This window comes from Pelodiscus sinensis, chromosome 15 (genome assembly GCF_052426305.1).
Source record: "Pelodiscus sinensis isolate ZL-2025 chromosome 15, ASM5242630v1, whole genome shotgun sequence".
Classification (NCBI taxonomy): domain Eukaryota; kingdom Metazoa; phylum Chordata; order Testudines; family Trionychidae; genus Pelodiscus; species Pelodiscus sinensis.
The window spans coordinates 29,543,879-29,560,291 of record NC_143066.1 but is presented as its reverse complement, the minus strand read 5'-3'; the positions used below and the strand labels follow the sequence as shown (position 1 = coordinate 29,560,291).

General features: G+C 45.3%; 1 protein-coding gene across 6 annotated transcripts in view; it reads right to left on the bottom strand.

Moving 5' to 3' along the window:
* Window positions 1-16,413, bottom strand: part of ELFN1 (extracellular leucine rich repeat and fibronectin type III domain containing 1) — a 192,250-nt gene that overhangs the window by 103,606 nt on the left and 72,231 nt on the right. The window lies entirely within an intron of this gene.

Genomic DNA, 16,413 nt, shown 5'->3' with positions numbered 1-16,413 from the left:
AACATGCGACTGCTCTGGAATTTCTGAGGGTACGTCTACACTTGCTCCCTAGTTTGAGCGAGGGATGCAAACATAGCCAACCGAAATTGCTAATGAAGCGGGGATTTAAATATCCCACGCTTCATTAGCATAATCTTGCCCACGCATTACTCCACTCAACAGCTGATTCGAACCAGGAAGTGCGCTCCGGTACGCGTTAGTTCGAATCAAACCCCTTGATTCGAGCTACCATTACTCCTCATTTTTTGCTGCAGTAGTATTGGTGGTGTATCACTGGCCCCTGGGAAAACTGCACCCTTTGCCTCCCCCATTGGCAAGCCCATCTTGAAAGACTTCAAGGGAGCTGACTTCCAGAGAGTTGATGCTCAGAACCTTCCAAAAAATCAGACTCTCTTAAGTGTCTTTCAGAGGGTGCATCAAAGTGCATTAGGCATCCAAAATTACAAGTCACTTTGGAAAATCCTGCCCGTCATGTAGGAAGGACACATTCACCAAACTCCTTTCGCTGGAACACTGACAAACACCCCATCCCCCCGAATCAGTCAGCTTCCCTGTCATGTACTCAAACACAATGGCACCACCAGAGGCTTAAGAGGCATGCAGGCAGCAGGATCATTTCTCTTTTCCATGTCCTGGTTTCCACATCACTGACAACACAGAAAACAATTTCACAGGGAATTCAGAGGATCTGCTGAAATTTACACAAAGGAAAAAAGCCCGTCTAGGTGAGTGAGTGTATGTAAATAGAAAGAATGGGCGGCACATCATCACTGCAAATTGTTACTTAGCGAGGGATGTAAACAACTAAAAATATGTAGAGAGGAAAAATGATGATAAATTAGAACTAATTACTTAAACCTAATTAAAATAAGAATGGTTCAAATTGAAATATGTTAATAGCACTGAACCTGCCGCTTATGAGGGAATTTAAATACAGATAGGTAGAATACTAATGTAGTGTCAACCCTCACCAGATGGAGGTAGAAAGTGTTTTCTTGTAGGTATTGACTGCAACGATGTATTATTTATGATTTCTGCTGGAGAAGGAATTTCCTAGCAGACTCGGGTCTCCTGGTCACAGGTAGAAATAGATCGGCTTGGATAATGGACACAAAGTAGAGATAGTAATGAAACTAACACCGCTATATCCCTCAAAGCCAGATGGAGCCTGAGATCCAACCTCTGACTGGAAAGCAGCTGAGTTGAAAGAGAAAAGACAGAGAGCATAGAGTGAAGCTCAGCCATACTGAAAGCATGAGCAAAAGAAGGGATAAATGATAATCAGAGAGAGCAAGAAAAGGAGAAGGGGGGGAAGAGACTCAGGCCACATCTCCACTTATCAGAGGATCGATGTACTGGTGATCGATCCTTCTGGGTTTGAGTTAGTGGGTCTAGTAAAGACCTGCTAAATCGAACACTGAGGGCACCTCCAGCAATGCTAGTACTCCTTGCGAGGAGTAAGGGAAGTCAATGGGAGCATTTCTCTCATCAACCTTCCGCTGTGAGGATGGCACCGAAGCTTGGCTTAAGATATGTCAACTCCAGCTACGTTTTTTACATAGCTGGAATTGCGTACCTTAAACCGACTCTTGGCTGTAGTGTAGATCTGGCCTAAATGAAACAGACTGAAAGAGGTGGAGAGACGAAGAGAACCTGTGGCCTCAACAAGTCATCACTGGCTCCAGTTACATGAGTCTGTTGGGGCATGAAATCTGCCACAGGTTGCTTGCTGTCTTTGCAATTATGATAAGAGCAGATCTCAAGTTCCAACCTACAACCTGGTCCTCCAGAGCCTCCCTACCAGAAGCCAGTGGCAATTCAACACCTGAACCTCAGGGCAAAGAACTGGCTAGTAAGTTTCTCAGTGGGATGAGGTCTCAAAGACGCAGGGTCTCAGCATGTGACTATCCACTAATGCTCACTGTCTGAACAGCCTCCCAACACACCGCAAAGGTCAGGATCCAAGCTCATGAGTGCACAAGACTCACCAATTCCCAAGTGTTGGGAGCTTGCATCTTTCCTGCTGCACCAACAACCAATCATCTCCACAGAGAATTTATGCTTCACAACCCCTCAGGAAACAGCCAGGCATCGCTGCCCAAGGGTCACAATGCTGACTTGCAGATGCAAAGCTGATTGCCAGCTCAGTGAAACTGCTACTACTACAGGCCACCAGTTTGGTTGTGTGCAGTGATGTTCTGGGTGCACATCACTTCTGGAAAACAGGCCCATAGTGTCTCAAATATGGGTACCTGGAAACGGAGCCAACCAACATGAGCAGCCCCATCTGACAATATTTGCCCAAAGCAAAGAGGTTTTTCCATCACATGGTTTTTATACTGGTATAATTATGCTGCTTAGGGGTGGGACTTATGGCCTCTAGTAACAAGAACTCTCTGAATGTGTGTTTCTCTCTGGATTTCACAGGGTCTCTGCTGAGTGGGAGGTGAATGCGTTCTTCTGGGACCGTAGGAAGTGAAGCAGTTAGTTGCTTTTGCTGCCTTTTTCTGTCTGATCCCCTGGCTCACACTCCTGTTGGTGATAATCCCTGGTACTCTCTTTAAAAGCATGAGATCCCAACCCTGGAAAGCGCAGTAAGTGGAGAGAATTTGCTCAGGACATAGCTGGCTGGAACATAGCTAGATGGAAGCCTGGGTAATGATACAATCTTCATTTGCATGATACCTGCATTGTGATCAATGGAGGCCAATCAGACATGCACAGCAGGGTGCTAGCATCAGGTCCCAGGTGATATGCTGCCAGTTTAGGAACCCATCAGTTTTGTATTGGGAATGCAGACAGGAAGCTCCTTAAATCAAGGCACTGATGTCCTTCCAAAGTCGGGGACATAACCATGATCTCTAGGTACTATATGGTCCATATTAGCCTTATGTGTAAAAATGGCCTGGGGGAGGGGGCAGGATGAAGGCACGTGCTGCTCCAAGGCCACTGCCTTTTAAACTCCTGTCACCTAACCCTGCCTGGTTGATAGCAGCACTTCCCACCACTGCTACTGTTGAGGAGGTGGAACCGCTGGGAGCTACAGGGAGAAATTTTAGGCAACAAACTCTAGGAAGGCTCATGCACATTCTCAAAAGACTGACTAAACTCCCCAAGTCCCATCCCAGTGTGCACTGGGCTCAGCAGAAAACATGAGGCAGGATGGTTAGGGATGGTGTTCCTAGCCTGTCAGAAGTTGGGAGTGGGTGATGGGGAGGGATTCTCTGTTCTGTGCATTTCCTCTGGGGCACATGACATTCGCCATTGTCAGAAGACAGAACACTGGGCTAGATGGACCTTTGGTCTGACCCAGTATTGCTCTGTTTATGTTCTTATGGATTTCTGGGAGCAGGGATTATACTATGGTGAAGACGACAGATAGCTTAGATGGCTTTTTGATTGTTCCAAAATCCTGGTTGGGCATGGATGGAGGATCTCTGTCATATAACCACTGACACACCCACACACTGCTGCTGAGACTCATGTGTCTAGGGTTTCCAGGTGTCCGGTTTTCGCCCAGACAGCCATTATTTCTGGCCCCTGTCTGGTAAAAAAACAGAAAATACTGTAAATGACTGGTATTTTCTGTTTCTCTTGGACGGAAGGCCGGCAGGGACATTCTTCCTCTGCTGTGTCTGGCAAGGGAGGGGGGAGGAGCGTGGGGATATTTAAAGGCTTTTTTTTTTTTGCTCAACCAATTTTTTTTTCCTGCCATGTTCCGGATTTTTTGTGAAAGTATCTGCCAACCCTACATGTGCCCTGCAAAGCCCACTGATCAGCCTACCAGTAACATGGTTCTAAATCTCACCCCTCTCACATGGAAACAGTCACCTTCCAGTGAACTAGGGCTTGCTTTAAAACTCCCTGCCTTTCCCCTGCACACTGGAGCTGTAAGTGACAGGTCCCTGTGAACCCATTACATGGGCCCTGGCTCTGTCAGCTCCACTCTGCCTGACCCCGTGACTCCTAATGAGGGGAAGTTCTGTGCCTGGCTGTGAATGAGATTCCCTCCACAGACATAAAGCAGTCAAGTGAAAGACATTTCGTCTTTGTTTTTCTGCTGCGATGTAATGAATCCTTCCTCCCACTCAGGTTGGCTAAGTAAGAGGAGTTACTATGAGTAATCCCTCTTCAGCATCTCTTGCTGTACTCGCAAAGAAATCACATTATGTTTTTTTTCTCTTGGACAAGAAGGAACTCGTCAAATTGCAAACAGTAGGAAAAAAACCCCAACAAAACCACTAAGAAATGCACAACAAAAAAAAACCCCAACTTGACATTTGCATTTCAAACGCTTATATCAGCTAAACAAATAACAGTAATTATACTATTTGCATATTTTGTTCAATAATTGTCTAAGTTAGGTGAAGAGCGTGTGGCAGGGAAAAGAGCTGACGCTAGCAGCCTGATGAAGCAAAACAGCTGTTTCTTCTCTCCCCTGGTCCTGTGCTTGTTTCACAAAATGGTGATGAGATTTTTTTAAAAAAAAAGCCCTTCCTGCATCGCGAGTGACATGAGAGAGTGCAGAGTCAGCTGGGAAGTCTGGGGGATGGGCATGCAGGGCTTTGCCTGGGCAGCAATTGCACCTCCAGGTTCAGAGGTGATTTAATAACCCATTTCACTCCTAGCTGTTTATTCAATTTACCAATGGAAATCAAATATAGCAAATAGGAAACTCAGAATAGGTGGGAGGCCCTTTGACTTGCCTCCTTCCACCAGGGGTGAATGTAATTTCCCTCCCTCCTTACGTGCCAGAGGCTCAGGGCCTGTTGTGAGCTCACACCAGTGACACTGGTGACTAGAAACTTTCCCTGGGGCGTTTGCCAAAGATCGCACTTATAATCGAAAATGTTTAGCCAATCCCAGTGCAGAATGCAGCACAGTATGTTGTAAAAAAGTACCAGGGAGAGGGCAATTCCTACTGGAAATAGCATGGGATCTGCCACACGCACACATATGTTCACAGCCAACTCTTCCAGTCCCGTATTCCCCTGTACTCCATGCACACATCCAGACACACGTAAACACAGAGGTGCTTTTCCATTTATTCCATCCTTACTCAGGGTAACTTCTGAACACCAGTTCCAGCACTTTCTTCAACACTCAGGGCCAGATTCTGCATTGGCTGTCCTCTGTGCCACTCCATTAAAGTCACTGCAGATTTTAGGCACAGGGCATGAGGAACACACATTGCACACAAAATATTCTACAGCTCAGCATGGCAGTGCCCCTATTGCAACCATCCTTTGGTGATCCCTACTTAAGAGAAAGATCCTCAAAACCCTTCCCCCACTTCTCAAAACATCCCAATCCGCAGTACTTAGGCCCCAAAGCGTGTCATCCTGCGGGTGACCAGGAAGGGATTCATGCCTAGAGCTCTGACAGCTCATGGACTGCCCATTGCCCTCTCCCTGGTACTTTTTTACAACACACTGTGTCCAGCACAAAGGTCTGAGAAGCACGATGAGAGAAAGGGACAACTGTAATACTTGCATTTCTCCAGACTGTTAGGAATCTGCTTTCGTGGCATGTTTTGCCAGATTTGGAAATACCCACTGTAACCCATTGTCTCTCATCCCCATTCGCTGGCTTTATACCGTGTCCCGAGATGTTCTGTGAATTCACCTGAAGGGAACATGACTGAATCTCCCCAGAGAAGGAAAATGAAAACCTGTTAGCTATGAAGAAGTCTAGCTGCCTCTTTGGATTGGGAGGTGATAAAAGTCTTGGGCCAAAGCAGCTTTGTTCCCCCGTTGTCAGGTGAGCAGAAAAGCTCCTTGTCAACCATTCCAGGACCACCTCTTGCTCAAGCAAACTTCCATAGAGTGAGCTCTGATTAAGGACTTCAAGAGCTGGTCCACTACGAGATGGAAAGGAGATTAACACCAGGAGACAACGGAAATGTGAAAGGGTGGATTCCAGATCCCTATCATCCAAACAGCCAAGTGCCTTGTCTCTCTTGAACATCCCATACAGGCAGCCCGTGGATTTCTGTGTTCAACACTTTTCTCTCCATCTGCCTAGATATGATGCTGCTGCTTGGAACCAAAGCCCACAAGTTTTGATGCCAGTTATTTCCCCATCTCCATGACTCCTGGAGCTGTGCAAAGCCCTCTCAGCTGTCATCTACCTCCCTGCTCAAGTCCACGGACAGATGGCTAATTGAAGGGGGTTTCTGAAGTTCCCAGTACAGAATGTCCTGTAAATGCTTTTTAATCTGCAGAGTTCTCCTCCTGACTGCCTCTCTCCTCTGTCCACTGACATCCTCTTTATTTATTTATTTATTTAGTAAATCGATGGACATGAATTAAGTGAACTAGTGGAGAGGTGAAGAACCTTCTGCCTCTCCTCACAGGGTTTAAAAAGGTGGAATGAAGCCAGAGCCAGTGAATCTTTTCACACCTGGCTGGAACCAGGTCAGGCAGTTAATGTGTTTCTCAAGCTCAGCGACTACTTGCTGGAAACGCACAAACACTGCTCAGCTCTTTAAACGCTGGAGGCAGGGAGAAGAAATTCCAACAAGAGACATATGTGTAGGAAAGCAGAGAGGGATACGATGCATGGACAACTAAAAGCAATGCAAGTGTGGAAAGCAATAAAAAACAGGCAGAGCAATAAAAAATAGTTGTGGATTAATAGGAGAGCCCAGGAGAATATCACCGACTTTCAAACTGTCACTCACAGCCCAGCCAGGGTGAGTGGTTTTATTAACTGCCGAGGTGAGCATTTGTGCCCTTTGGAAATAAGAAATTACAAATCTGGAAACTAAAAGGATCCATGTGTGTCCAGCGCATTCGGAGGGAAACCAACACCAACTCAAACTCAAACTCCAATTCCATTTCCCCTCGCATCCTCGACACCTGAAATCATGTTTGTTTTTTCAGTGCACAGAGCAGACAGTCTCAGAGAACCTATAAAAGAGGCTCCCAAATATTCTGTGGTCAAGGTCTCTTTCAAGGTCTCTTTTTTATGAAATCAGGGGAAAAGGGTGGCTACCCCACTTGGGAATGAGTAGAACAGGTCAAAAATAGTATATTTTGCTTTTGGCAATTTTCACAGGGATTAAACAATGTTTGCTTCAGTCAAAGCTTTTTACTGACTTTATTTTTCAGTGGAATTAATTATTCTGGTTTCAATTTGATTCTAATGGAAATCAAATGTTACCACATGTTTTTGGAGGGAAGGATGGTTCCCTATCTCTCCCTGTCCCCTTTTCTCTCCCTTCCAATAGAAAAATGAGAGGCGGGGGATCTAAAAGGGGAGGAAATTAAAATAAATAATTTAGATTCAAATCTAATCATAACCAAATGATCAAAAATCAAAATCTTCACATAGCTCAATATGTCCTGTAGAAAAAAATCTTTTAGATGAAAAAACATAGTCCAGCAGTAAATATAAGGTGCCTTTGTGGTGAAGTCCTTTTCCTGGCTAACTGCACAAGTGCATACCAGAGGTATCCAGGAAAATCTGTGCCACATCCAAGGAATGCGTCCACTTTTCCAAAAAAAAAAAAAATGTCGGAAAAGCAGACGTGCTTTTTCGGCATCCCTGTAAACCTTGTTTTACGAGGAAGAAGGGATGTTCTGAGAGAGGCCTCTTTAAGGAAGCCTCTTTAAGGAAGTAAATCGGAAAAAGATAAGCAATTGTGTACTGCAAATTGCGTTTCTTTTTCCGATTTATCTTTGCAGTGTAGACCTAGCCGTAATGTTTTACACAGAGTATGTCTTCACTATCCACCAGATCAATGGGCAGCAACTGATCCAATAGGGGTTGATTTATCATGCCTATTACATGATAAATCAACCACCAAACACTCTCCCATCAACTCCGGTACTCCACCAGAAGAAGAAGCTGTAGGCAGAGTTGAGGGAAGAGCATTGGCTGTTGACTTACTGCTGTGAAGATACCGTGGTAAGTAGATCTAAGTATGCCCATGATTCATGTAGCTGAAGTAGTGTAACTTAGATTGATGGCTGACGATAGTGTAGATGAGACCACACTATGCAAAATAGTGGAGAATTAAGAGAGTAGCCACTTCAGTCAATGGATGCTGACCCATATCATGTATTTAGACATATTGCCTTTTGTAACTCTAAGCCGGGCAGGCAACTGGAGCTGGAAAATGAAGTTGGCTGCCAGTACATCCCCCTTTTCTTAGGCCATGTCTACACTGCACAAGAAAGTTGATCTAAGATATGCAACTCCAGCTATGAGAATAGCACAGCTGGAGTCAATGTACTTTAAGTCAAATTTCTGTAATGTTCCCATAGCAGGAGGTCAACAGGAGAAATTCTCCCATCGACTTCCCTTACTCCTCATGACCCTGTGGAGTACTGGGGCCAACGGGGGCACCATCAGCTGTCGATTTAGTGGGTCCTTATTAGGGATGTTAAATATTGGTTAATTGAATAGTCGATTAACCTCATGAATTCTTATCAGTTAGTCAACTATTCTATAGTCCCCAGGCAGCCTCTGTCTGGGGGGGACGGGTTTGAGCTCCCAGACCCAGCACGAGCTGGAAATGAGCTGGGCTGCCTGCCTGTCTGTCTCCTAACATACTTTAAATGTAGACCCGCAGCGGGGGTAGGTCCTGGACCCAATGCAAGCCAGGACTGAGATGGGCTGCTGGCCAGCCTGCTAAAAAATTTACTGGCAAGGGGTGGGGTGGGAGAAATGCGTGTAGTCTATAGCATTAACCTATTAGCTTTTTCTTATCGTATGTGGGGTATATGTAGGGTCACAGCTGTGAGCGGGTGCCAACTGCACTGTCACGTAGGAGTCAGGCTGGCTTACGAGTGACTGTGAAGAATGGGGGTGATCCCAGCCACCGCAGATCCAGCGAGCAAGGCAAATGTCGAGCCACAAGGCCAAACTGCTCTTTGGCTTCAAGCTGATTGTTCTCCTGAGTAGTAAAGCCCATCCATAGCTGCCTGGGGGTAGGCTAAAATAGCCATGTTTTAGGGGCGGGCTGTAGGGAAGGTAGATTTGAGGGATTCCTGATGCCTCGAATAGAAACAATGGACTTGTCACAGTGAAAGGTTTGTTCCCAGGTGCCGGGAAGCTGTCACTTCTGCGGAAGACAAGCAATTTGAGAAGATCTAATATCTTTAGAAAGGCTTCAGGAAGTCGGATTCCATTCAACGCCCCCTATGAATAATGAATAAAACATCTGACTCTTGAACACTGACCTCAACAAAATGATTCAAAGGGGAAGGGGGAAGAGGGTAATAGAACAGGTGACCCCATTGGCAGCCGCTTTTCAACTAGATGAGCATGTTGCCGTGACAGAGGGCTTTGTGTTCAGGCAGCCGAGGGCTGTGGGAATGAACTGATGTCAAAGGGTCCCTACCACAGCAATGGCTCTGCAGACTCAGCAGGAGAGCAGCAGAAAGGCAGTCTGGCTTGGAAGCATGTGTTGTTTCTCCAGTGAGTTCTGGTTTAACAGCCCTGTGCTGTTTTCCCACTCCACCCCATGCTCCAGCGCCAGGCAGGGAGAATGAGGAGGAGAGAGAGAGAGATGTACGGTGAGAGACACAGAGAGAGGAAAAGGGACAGAAGGAGAAAAAGGCAGCATTAGAATCAGACCGCTGTCTGACGGGCTGAAGCCATGTACCTCTGATGATTGGAGAGCAGACGACATGACAGTGTGCACTTGAGTGGTGACAGCTGAAACCTAGCTCTGGGAAGAGCATCAAAGATGGGGCTATTTGCTGAATGAGGTGTCATTGTTCTGTTCCACCAGGCCAAATGCTGCCCTGGGTTGCAGTTACCAGTTTCAATGAAGTTACTCCAGATTTACACTGGAGTCACTAAGAGCAGACTTTTGCTTACTTTCTGTTATCCAAGAGAACCTTTTCTTCTCCCAATTAAGAGTTGATAGAAGAGGCAATCTCCTAAATTTCACCTAACCCGGATCAGCCTGCACTAGAGCAGCTCCTAGTAAACACCCAAACACCCTTGGATAGAATGGGCCATTCTAACACCTACCCATGGACACCCAACCATTCACCGACAGAGAGGGAAATGAGGCTTGCTTAAGCAGGAAGGCCAGAAAAGACACCAGGAATGAAACACCCCTGTCCTAGATGCTGACAGACAAAAAGATCTGTTACCGCAGGGCCTGCTTGAAATGCAGGATCTGGACAGATAAAATTCCCAAGCCAGATCAGTGACTTATGTGCATGGGAGCCGACAGCATGCACAGGCAACCGGGAGCCCACGGCCCTTTTGAATCATGGGGCTCCGGGGCAATTCTCCACCCCCCATATCCCTCATTGGTGGTCCTGCTTATGTGCAACTCCAAACTAATTGAGGTCTCTTTGTCACCTACACGTATGATGCCTCTGTTCTTCATGCACATAAAGAAGCGGGTGTGATCAGAAAGCTTGGCTATTTTCACATGTATGTGGCTCTTGCCTTTTCACAAATTCCAACATTTTTCCTTCCCGCTCAGCCAAGACTTTCCCAGCTCCAGATGTATTCAGTTCAGCCTGTCAATCTCTTTCCAAGGAGCCATTTTAGGTTGTGGTGGGATTAATCCTGACAGACACCTGGGAAAACGTTATTGCATTTGGATAGGGGAAGGGTTGCCCGTGGTGATGTAGGACTGGCAGATTGAATAAAGTGGAGGATGTGCTGGAAAATACAAACATTCTTTCTGTATCAGGACCTAGCACATTGGTATCAAGAAGCGTGTTCGCGTGTGTATGTTTCCTGGAGATTTGCTAATGTGTAAACGTGCGGGCATGCTTGTTTGAGTGCCGTATGAGTGCATCTGTGAATTTATCTGAATGAGGCTATTTGCCTCTAAGTGTGAGCATATGCATCTTTATTTGCGTGTGTTTTAGTGTGTGCAAATGCAGCTGTCTCTCCTAAACAGGGCTGGAAATCCACTGTCAGGAGTGAGTGTACATTGCACTTGAATATGTGAAGACACTAAAACATACATAGAGAGGGGACAAGAGTGGAAGAAGGACTTTGTGATAATACTCATTTTAGAAGGATAGACTAATCTGACCTGACCCTCTAGGCTTGCATAGTCCTAAACACAATAATCTCTCTCATGATTCACCTTGTAAATCCAAGTGCATCTTTTCTCCTTTTAAATCTTAATAAGTTCCAACTGGCTGACCACCTGCATTAGCTGGGAAGCAGCAGGACTGCAGGAGTTTTTCTGAGTGATGATTCGAAAAGCCCTGAGCTGGACTAACCAGCCAATAAAGGCCTGTTAGTACAAGAGGCAAAGCCAGACTTTGTCCTCCTTCTGAGACTCTGCTGTGATTTCACACTGAAAACAGAGACTCTGAAAAGGGCAGTCAGTGGAAGCAGGAGTCCTTGTCAGCTAGAACATCTCATGACAATGAGGAGGGCCACAGTTCAGAAAAAGACATATTTGAGGCAAAGAGTTCCATGGGGCATTGAATGGATGAGGTGGAAGAACACAAACCAAGGGCAGACACGAACTTCTCTGCGCTTAGTCTGGAGATTGCAGTATGATGTAGAGGTGACATTTTGGCTGCATTTCTTTTCTTTTTTTCCCTACAGCTGCCTGCCCGATCCATGTTCTAGTGACAGCTCTCTTTCTGCAGAAATCTGTGTGCTCCCCCAACCAGCAGCCCGCATGGGGGTGTGGAGAGGGCCAATATGGGAGGCCAAACACAGAAGTGAAAAGGCTCAGAAGACACTTTGGTCAGGGTGGCTATGGAATCAGTATTCCCCTCAAATCATCCTGATGGGAGAAAGGGCAATGGTGCAGACCTTACTTAGTTAAAATTCTTATTAGAGCTAGTTGAATATTTAAAAAAAAATGATTTGTGACTATGTTGTGTGAAAAGTGCTGAGTTCAGCTAGCTTTTATCAATGGGACCGTATCATTTGTTATTCATGCATATTTATATAATCACCTGGCATGTCAAAATGATTGTGGCTAATCCTAAATGTTTCACAGCTTCCAGCTGTGATGAATGAATCTTCTGATCACTAGGACTGGTGGGAGGGTGGCATTTGCTTTTCCACTCTTGTGCGCTGTTCACTATTCATTTTGCCTTAGATAAAAAAAGCTTCAGTCTTCCGGTCAGGGGTGGGAGATAGTACCACTTGTAGGGCTGGCCTTACCATGAGGCAAACTGAGGCGGCCGCCTCAGGTGCCAGACTGTGGCGGGGGCACCACTAGGACCCAGAGTGTAGAAAATTGTGTCTGCTGCTGGTTTATATGCATTCTCTCTGCTCTAGACGCATAAAGATGGTGGAGTGCTGTGCTGGAGGAAGGAGGGCACAAGAGACATAACAGGAAGGCAGGAGAAAAGGGGGATGGGGGCGTCATTTGAGCTCCCCACCTCAGGTGCCAAAATGTTGTGGGCCGGCCCTGACCACTTGCCTTGCATTTCTTCCCGTGTGCCACAAATAATGGGCAGAGAAGTGCTGCGGGGAACAGGTCTCTGTAGGCTGTGCCAGTTGTTCTGCAGATATTTGGGAAGAAAAAAAGAGCTAAGTTGGTGGCAAGCATCACTGATCATGTGACTTTCCATGAGCTTTGAGAACCACATCTTGTACTATTGAAACCAATGGAAGTTTTGCTATTAACTTTGATGGAAGCAGAATCAGCCCTCCAGGAGTAAGCATTGCAAGACAGGGCCTAGTATCTATGGGTACGTCTAGACTACAGGCTTTTGTCGACAGAGGCTTTGTCGACAGACACTGTCGACAAAGTTTCTGTCGACAATGAGCATCTAGACTACGGCCAGTTCTATCAACAAAGCAAGCCGCTTTGTAGACATGAGAGTGTAGATGCAAAGGACAGTGTAGATGCAATAATGCCTTCTGCTGACAGAACTCCGTCAACAAAAGACGTTATTGTAGAATGATGTTTACTGCCGTTGACAAAACTGCCGAGTTCTGTATACATTATGTCTACAGAACTCGGTGGTAGTATAGACGCAGGCATAGTTTTGTCGACAAAAGGCCACTTTTGTCGACAAAACCCTGTAGTCTACACACACCCTATATCAGACAGCAAGGGATATGGCTGGGGAAAAGCAAAGGATGAAGAAAATTAAGAGAACATAGGAAAGGTCAATACTGGATTCTGGGCCAGATGCTTTTGAAAGAATCATTATTGAGTCTGGACCTTGACTATGCCTTGACCAACAAATTTGGACCTAGGAAAAAAATAATTGACTACTCCTGGCCAAATGCAAGTATATTAGAAGCAAGAGGAAGATCAAAAATAGGGTAGGGCCATGGCTCAATGAAGAGGAAAAAATAATAACAGAAAATGTGGAAATGGCAGAGGTGCTTAACAACTTCTTTGTTTTTGTTTTCACCAAGAAGGTTTGTGGTGATTGGATTCCTAATTTAGTGTATGCCTGTGAAAATCAGGTAGGTTCAGAAGTTAAAACAGAAAAATAAAAAGTTAAATATTACTTAGAAAAGTTAGATATCTTCAAGTCACCAGGGCCAGATGGAATGCATTCTAGAATACTCAAGGAGCTGATAGAGGAGGTATCTGAGCCTTCAGCTATCATCTTTGAAAAATCATGGAAGTCAGGAGAGATTCCAGAAGACTGGAAAAGGGCAAATATAGTGCCCATCTATAAAAAGGAAAATCAGAACAACCTAGGAAACTACAGACAAGTTTAACTTCTGCGCCAGGGAAGATAATGGAGCAAGTAATTAAGGAATCCATCTGCAAACATCTGGAAGATAATAAGGTGATAGGTAACAGCCAGCATGGATTTGTAAAGAACAAATCATGTCAAGGCAACCTGATAGCTTTCTTTGATAAGATAACAAGCCTTGTGGATAAGAGGGAAGTGGTAGATATTAGGGATGTAAGCAACTAGTCAATTAGTTGACCATCCAAGAAGCAAAAACTTATCCGTCGACTAATTGCTTTCCCTTCCTTGCTGCCACTATCAGATGGTCAGCAGTGGGGAGGGGAGGAGCAGGAGCTGGTGCTGGGGGGAGCCAGCTTAAAAGCCAATTTCCCCAGCACTGTCTCTGTGGGAGACAGGAGAGTTAGTGGAGTAGTGGGAACCGGGTGCGAGCCAGGAATCAGCTGATTCCTGGCTCATGCCCAGTCCCAGATGCTGTGCCTCTGCTTTTTAAATGTATTAAGAGTACGGCATGAGCTGGGACAGCTGATTCCTGGCTCACACTGGGTCCCCCTGCTGTGGTCCAGCCTTTTTACATTTAAGAGCCTGCCAGCTCTTAATACATTTAAAAGGCAGAACCGCAGTGGGGTTAGCTCTGGCCCTGGGAGCTAATCCTGCTGAAGCTCCCCTGCTTATCAACTAACCGACTAGTCAATGGAAAATCCACCGACTAGTTGATTAGTTGATTAAACTAAATTTAACATCCCTAGTAGTTATGGTATAACTAGACTTTAGTAAAGCATTTGATAAGTTTCACATGATCTTCTTATCAATAAACTAGGGAAATACAACTTAGATGGGGTTACTATAAGGTGGGTGCATACTGATTGGCTAACTATTCTCAAAGAGTATTTATCAATGGTTCACAGTCATGCTGGAAGGGCACAAGTGGGGTTCCACAGGGAACAGTTTTGGGATTGGTTCTGTTCATTATCTTGTTTAAATGATGGCATAGAGAGTATGCTTATAAAGTTTGCAGATGATACCAAACTGGGAGGGGTTGCAAGTGCTTTGGAAGATAGAGTCATAATTTAAAATGATCTGGACCAACTGGAAAAATAGTCTGAGATAAATAGGATGAAGTTTAATAAGGACAAATGCAAAGTACTCCACTTAGAGAGGAACAATCCGTTTCACACATACCGAATGGAAAGTGACTGTTTGGGAAGGAGTTCTTCTAAAAGGGATGTAGGGGTCATAGTGGACCACAAGCTAAATATGAATCAACAGTGTGACACTGTTGCAAAAAAAGCAAACATGAATCTGGGATGCATTAACAGGAGTGCTGTGAGCAAGACACAAGAGTCATTCTTCTGCTCTATTCTGTGTTGATTAGGCCTCAGTTTGATTATTGTGTCCAGTTCTGGCACCACACTTCAAGAAAGAGGAGGAGAAATTGAAGAAGGTCCAGAGAAGAGCAACAAAAAATGCTTAAAGGTCTAGAAAACATGACCTATAAGGGAAGACTGAAAGAATGTGGTTTATTTAGTCTAGAAAAGAGAAGACTGAGAGGGAACATGACAGAAACTCTCAAGTACCTAAAAGGGTGTTACTAGGATGAAGGAGAAAAATTATTCTCCTTGGCCTCTGAGGATAGGACAAGAAGGAATGGGAGGTTTTTAAATTGCAGCGAACAGAGGTTTAGGTTGGACATTAGGAAAAACTTCCTAACTGTCAGGGTGATTAAACATTAGAATAAATTTCCTAGGGAGATTGTAGAATCTCCAACACTGGAGATATTCAAGAGCAGGTTAGACAGACATTTGTCAGGGATGGTCTACATATTGCTTGGTCCTGACATGAGTGCAGGGGATTGGACTTGATGACTTCTCAAGGTCCCTTCCAGTTCTAGTGTTTTGTGATTCTATAGGAGCATCTCTGAATGAAGGAGCTGCATTTGGTTTTTGCCACTAACCAAAGAGGTTGAGCACTACCTGCAAGTGTCCTGGTGCTGAAATCCCTCTTGAATCTGTTCACAGGTTGAAATCAGAAGATCCCTGCTAGATATCAGTGACTGATCAGCAAGAAGAGATTTCCTATTGGATCCCCACTATCCAGTGATTATTCACCCAACAATCCCACTTTGTGTATAATGTTGCCAATTGCATATCTCACATGCTTTTCTGGGGTGCCCTACCAAACATGGTGTGCAGGTGTAATGCTGACAAACCCCAGTCGTCTGTGGGCCGAATCAAACCTGGTACCTCTGTAGCTGAGTGCATGAGTCTCTACCACATGAGCTAAAAGCCAGCTGTCTATTAGATAAAGCTGTAGAGGAGAGTCATTATTATCTCTGTAAGTGGTCTTGATGCCACTAGGTAGGACAGTGCAGCACATCCAGAAGGCATGTGGGTTACACAGGGCTCCATTTACCTGGGACTCCCCTCTTTTTTGGTTACCTACAAATGCTCACCCTCCCCAGACCACCTTCTGCCTGGCTGCTGTCTTCCTTGGTCTGGGATAGGCCCACGAACAAACTGAGCAGCCATCCGACTTCACTGATAGACACTGACCAGGGAGAGAGGCTGATTTGGGAGCTAGGGTGAATTTTGGGGCAGAAGAGGACTCAGGTTAAAGGCTAATTTTCCAAGCTCAGGTCTCTTGAAACAGCATCTACACAAGAAGGACTCTCAATGGAACGAGTGCCAGCCCTCTTCGAAGGAGGCATGTCCTACATACCTAGACACAGCAACAGCCAAACACTTTGCATCCGACCATGAAGACAACCCATTTTCAAGCCTTGTTTCCTTGCTGTTGCCTT